This window comes from Neomonachus schauinslandi, chromosome 10, assembly GCF_002201575.2.
Source record: "Neomonachus schauinslandi chromosome 10, ASM220157v2, whole genome shotgun sequence".
Lineage (NCBI taxonomy): Eukaryota > Metazoa > Chordata > Mammalia > Carnivora > Phocidae > Neomonachus > Neomonachus schauinslandi.
The window spans coordinates 111,091,499-111,097,498 of NC_058412.1; the positions used below are offsets into that span (position 1 = coordinate 111,091,499).

A 6,000-nucleotide genomic window follows, 5' to 3' on the forward strand; every position below is an offset into this window, starting at 1 on the left:
GCCATTTGCAACGATGTGGATGGAACTGGAGGGTATTATGTTGAGCGAAATAAGTCAAGCAGAGAAAGACATGTATCATATGACCTCACTGATATGAGGAATTCTTAATTGCAGGAAACAAACTGAGGGTTGCTGGAGTGGGGGGTGGGGTGGGAGGGATGGGGTGACTGGGTGATAGACACTGGGGAGGGTATGTGCTCTGGTAAGCTCTATGAATTGTGCAAGACTGTTGAATCTCAGATCTGTACCTCTGAAACAAATAATGCAATATATGTTAAGAGAAAAAAAAAAGAAGAAGAAGAAGAAGAAGAAGGTAGCAGGAGGGGACGAATGAAGGGGGGGAAATCGGAGGGGTAGACGAACCATGAGAGACGATGGACTCTGAAAAACAAACTGAGGGTTCTAGAGGGGAGGGGGGTGGGAGGATGGGTTAGCCTGGTGGTGGGTATTGAGGAGGGCACATTCTGCATGGAGCACTGGGTGTTATGCACAAACAGTGAGTCATGGAACACTACATCTAAAACTAATGATGTAACGTATGGGGATTAACATAAGAATAAAAAAATTTAAAAAAAAAACAACTTCACCTGCCATGAGTGAATAGCAGAGGGGCATGGGAGACAGAGTCTCTAGTCCCACGATTACCAACTTTCATAGTTTTTCAAAAGACAGAAATCCAGATTTGTGTGAGTTCTCTTGACATTAAAACTTGGCAACTAATTAAAAAGAATCACGGGCGCCTGGGTGGCTCAGGTGGTTAAGTGACTGCCTTCGGCTCAGGTCATGATCCTGGAGTCCTGGGATCAAGTCCTGCATCGGGCTTCCTGCTGGGCAGGGAGTCTGCTTCTTCCTCTGACCCTCCCCCCTCTCATGTGCTCTCTCTCTCTCTCATTAAAAAAAAAAAAAAATCACTACGTGGGGCCAACTGAAATACACCTATGTGCTGAAGTATCTCAGGCAAGGAAGGGGAGAGGTTGTTCAACATTCCTACTTTCAAAGTTTCTGAGGCCCTACTATGTGCCAGGCACCTACTATGTGTTAGTGATACAGTGGTTTAGGAGACCAACATGTCTTTACCCTTACTTTCCAGGAAGAGTTTAAAGTGCAAGACCTGGCTGGTCCCTAGAATGCAGACAATTTTCTCCTCACCCTCAGGAGTCAGGGCCCCCAGGGAGCAGCCTGGTTGGGGTGAGATTAAGATCCATGCTTCCCACACCCACTAGGATGGCTATAATAATAGGAATTTTTAAAAAAGGAAAACAACCAGTGTTGGCAAGGAGGTGGAGAAATTGGAACCCTCTACATGGCTGATGGGAATGTAAAATGGTGCAAAACAATCTGGCAAATTTTCAAAAAGTTAAACATATGACCCAGTGATTCCACTCCTAGGTATAAACCCAAGAAATTGAAAACAGGTGCTCAAACAAATACCTGTAGGCACATGCTCACAGCGGCACTATTCACAAGAGTCAGAAGGTGGAAACAACCCAAATTTCCATCTACAGATGAATACATAAGCAAATTGCAGTATATACAAACAATGAAATATTATTCAGCCATAAAAAGAAGTGAAATACCAATACATACTACAACTTGGGTGAACCTTGCAAACATTATCTTATGTGGAAGAAGCCAGAGTAAATTAATCCAAAGATACAAAAAGCAGGCTGGGGGTTGCCATGGGCTGGGGGGAGGGAGGAAGGGGAGTGACTGCTTTAATGGGTTCAGTGCTTCCTTTTGGGGAGATGAAAATATTTGGGGACCATACAGAAGTGGTGGTTGCACAACACTGTGAATGTACCAAATGCTACCAAATTGTTAGTTTTAAAATGGTTAAGTTCATCATGCTATGTGACTTTTGACTCCAAAGAATTTACAAATTGTAAACTACATAAAAGTGCTTTCCTAGGATGGTTAAACAAATTATAGTGTACCCAAACAGTGGAATAATATGTGGTCATTAAAAAATCCAAGGGGGGCGCCTGGGAGGCTCAGTCGGTTAGGCGTCTGCCTTCGGCTCTGGTCATGATCTCAGGGTCCTGGGATCGAGCCCCACATCGGCTCCCTGCTCGGCGGGGGGCCTGCTTCTCCCTCTCCCTCTGTGTGCTTGCTTGCTCTCTCTCTCAAATAAATAAATCTTAAAAAAATAAGAATAAAATAAAAAACAAAAAAAAATCCAAGGATATTTTGGGGCCCCTGGCTGACTTGGTTGGAGGAGCATGTGGCTCTTGATCTTGGGGTCATGAGTTCGAGCTCTATGTTGGGTGTAAAGATTACTTAAATAAATAAATAAACTTAAAAAATAAAACGCCAGGGCGCCTGGGTGGCTCAGTCATTAAGCGTCTGCCTTCGGCTCAGGTCATGATCCCAGGGTCCTGGGATCGAGTCCCACATCGGGCTCCCTGCTCGGCAGGAAGCCTGCTTCTCCCTCTCCCACTCCCCCTGCTTGTGTTCCTGCTCTCGTTATCTGTCTCTGTCAAATAAATAAATAAAAATCTTAAAAAAAAATAAAACGCCAATTTAAAAAAATCCTAGGATATTTTAATGACATGGGCAAATGTTTACAATGTAGTGCTAAGCAAAGAAGTAGGATGAAAATTGTATACCCAGCAGTTTACTGATTATGTTAAATAAAAAGTGCACAGAAAAGAAGACTATACAAAAATAAACTAAAATATTTGTTATCCAAAAAGCTTTTTTTAAAGGAGTCATGTTTCCATTGCTTGAGTTTCTACCAAGTGTCAGGCAGATGAAGATCTTTCCTGTCCAGCAGTGGAGAACAGGAAACCGGGGACAGCGACCCTGAGAGGTCAGCAGACCCAGACCCTCTGTCCTCTCTGACCCAGACTCCCTGGGTGACCCTTCCAGGCCTCAGTCCTCCTCCCACACAATGAGAGAGGGCCACAGATGCCCCCTCTGGAGACCATCCAGCTCTTGGGGTTTTCCCAAGAAACACCTGCACCCTCCCACCCCCATCAGGGCCATACAACCAGGATGGTCCCAGCACAATAGTTTGTTGTCATAAATACCTTGTTCCACACCTGAATGTCCAGCAACAGGGAAATGAGAAATAAGGTAGGGTGGTCACCTGCTGGGACACTCCACTGAGAAGGAATGGACTATTTATGCCTCTGTTTCTCATCCTGGCTAGACCCTGACAACTTAATGATCAGGCAAGGAAAAGAAAAACGACATTGCAGAAGAATCTCACAGCTGGGTAGCATTTTTGGAGATCTTTAAAACACAGAAAAACAATTCTATGTATTATTTATGCATCCATATCTATGTAATAAATTCTTAAAGGCACAGACTAGAAAAGACTATATTTCATGACAATGGTTGCCTCTGGGGAGGGAGAAAAGCAGGACTGAGAGAGAGACAAGGTGGAGAGGCTTCAATTTTATCTGTCACTTTTAATAATTTTATTTAAAAAAAATCAGAAGCAAACATAACAAAATGCTAACATTTAATACTGGGTGGAGGGTTCATGGGATAGTTAGTATATTATTCCCTTCACTTTTCTTTATTTTAACATTCCCCCCCCCCCGAAAAAAAATGGATAGTGAAGAGAAAGCCATGGGATAAAGGAACCAGTATCTATTGAAGCCTTTCTCTGTGCTGGCCAAAGTCTACAGCAGTGGTTCTCAAAGCGTGGTCCCTGGACCAGCAGCGACAGCATCACGTGGGAATGTAAATTCTCAGAGTCCCAGGCGGACCTACTGAACCAGGAACTCTGGGGTCAGGGCCCAGAAATCTGTGTTTTAACAAGCCTTCCAGGTGATTCTGGTATACTGCCAAAGTTTGAGAAGCACTGGGCTAGACTGTGATACTCTGACAATAGTTCACGTGTATTAACATGTATACCTGTCATGTTGTGCTCTAAGAGCTTTCCATCAATAACAACCTAACCTTCAAAACGACCCTGTGAGGGAGTCATTATTATTAATAACCCCAACCTATAGGTGTAAACACGGAGGCACAGGAAGGCCAAATCCCTTGCTCAAGGTCAACAGGCAGGTTGCTCCCAGAATCCCACTTGCCCTTGCATGACCCCCATGGACTCTAGCTCATTATAGCCTTGGAGAAAGAATAATAGCCCCGTCTGACAGAGGAGGAAACTGGAATTGGGCGCGAGAGAGCGACTTGGCCCAAGGTCTGACGAAGAGGAAAGTGACGGGGCAGACACCCTGTGGTCGGTCTGTCTGGGAGGTTTTGAGTGTTGACCCACAACTGCTGGGGACCAGCGCCCAGGGCGGGAGGAGGCGGGAGCGCGGCGAGCCGGCCCAGCTGCAGCCCAGCCCGGGCGTGGTTCGCACGTCACGCCTACGGCCATCTGTCCCCTTCCCCACGACGGCTGCCAACCCCCTGCCAACCCGCCGTGACCCGTCACCCACCCCCACCAGGAACCGTAAGGGCCTTCCCCTCCCGGTCTCCGTGAAGCCCCATCCCTTCCTTCTCGTTTTTCTTTTCCTTTGCAGAAAGGGAACCTGGACGGCTCCGAGAAGTGGAGGCTGGATGGAAGTCACTCGGTGGCCAGAGCTCCCCTCCCCAGAGCTGCTCCAGGTTCGCAGCCGGGCCATCTCCTCCGCCCGCCCCTCATCCCCTGCCCGCCCGCCGCTCCCCCCGCCCGCCCCTTCCCGCCGCACCCCAGCCGGCCCTGCCCACCACCCCGGGCTCCCCCGCAGCAAGACCCTCAGGCGGCGCTCAGCGGCGGGGTCCGCGCCACTCACCTGGGCGCCCGCTCCTCGTCCTGCGGGCAGCCCGGATCCTCGCAGCTCGAGCGCCCCCCCAGCTCAGCAGCCCCCGGGGTCCCGGGGCTCCCGTGCCCGAAGAGAGACGGGCTGACTTTCGAGAAGAGGCAAGAGCCCTGCTCTGAGGGGCCTGGGCGCCGCGCGGCTTCTCCGGCTCCCCTGACGCTGAACCGCCCGCGTCCCCTCCCGCTGGCCTCTAGGCCTCGGTGGTGCGTCCCGGCTGCCAGGGACGCGGTGGCACCCACAGGCCATCTGGGTTCCTTAGCCGCGCCCTGAGCGATTCTAACCCCACCCTCATGCAGCCTAACCCCGCCCCTGAAGAGTCTAACCCCACCGCAGGGACTCTAATCCCACACCCCACCTCCCAGACCCTAATCCCACCGCCCAAGGACTTTTTTTTTTTTAAGATTTTATTTATTTATTTGATAGAGAGAGGGACGGTGAGAGAGGGAACACAGCAGGGGGAGTGGGAGAGGGAGAAGCAGGCTTCCTGCGGCGCAGGGAGCCGGATGCGGGCTCGATCCCAGGACCCTGGGATCAGGCCCTGAGCCGAAGGCAGACGCCCAACGACTGAGCCACCCAGGCGCCCCTCACCGCCCAAGTACTTTTTTAAATAAAGATTTTATTTGTTTATTTGAGAGAGAGCGAGAGAGAGAGCGAGAGAGAGAATGAGAGCAGGAGCAGAGGCAGAGGAAGAAGCAGATTTCCCGTTGAGCAGGGATCCCGGGGAGGGACTCAGTGCCAGGACCCTGGGACCATGACCTGAGCGGAAGGCAGACGCTTAACCGACTGAGCCATCCAGGCGTCCCCAAGGATTTTTTTTTTAAACACAGCCCATCCGAGGCTTCTAACTCTGCCCCTAAGGATCCTAACCCCGCCCGGAAGGATAATAAACCCGCCCCTAAGAATTTTAATCCGTCCCCCAAAGATTCTAACCCCACCCCCTCCTCCAAATACCTTACACCTGTCCTAATGCATTATAATCCCCGCCTCCCCAAACCCTAATGCGGTCCCCAAAGGGATTAAACCCGTCCTCACAAGAACTGCAACACCATCTCTTCTCAAAATCCTAATTCTGCCCCCAAAAGGATTTTGAATCTCACATTTGAAGGATTTTTTACCCTCACCCAACCGGAGTTTTCTAATCCTGCCCCCAAGGATTCTAATCCAGCCAACCAAAGGAGCCTAATCCTCCTCTTCAAAGGATTCTGACCCAGCCCTCCAGATTCATAACCCTAACCCCAGGGAA

At 49.5% G+C, this 6,000-nt stretch overlaps 1 protein-coding gene across 3 annotated transcripts in view; it reads right to left on the reverse strand.

Annotated features, from left to right (window-relative positions):
- Window positions 1-4,993, reverse strand: part of HCK (HCK proto-oncogene, Src family tyrosine kinase) — a 40,678-nt gene extending 35,685 nt beyond the window's left edge. For 2 of the 3 annotated variants that reach the window (XM_044918549.1, XM_021688939.1), the window contains exon 1: window positions 4,731-4,993. The gene's annotated coding sequence lies outside the window, so the exon portion shown is untranslated. The remainder of the gene's footprint in view (window positions 1-4,730) is intronic. The other variant, XM_021688938.1, reaches the window with a different exon arrangement.
- Window positions 4,994-6,000: the final 1,007 nt, after the last annotated feature.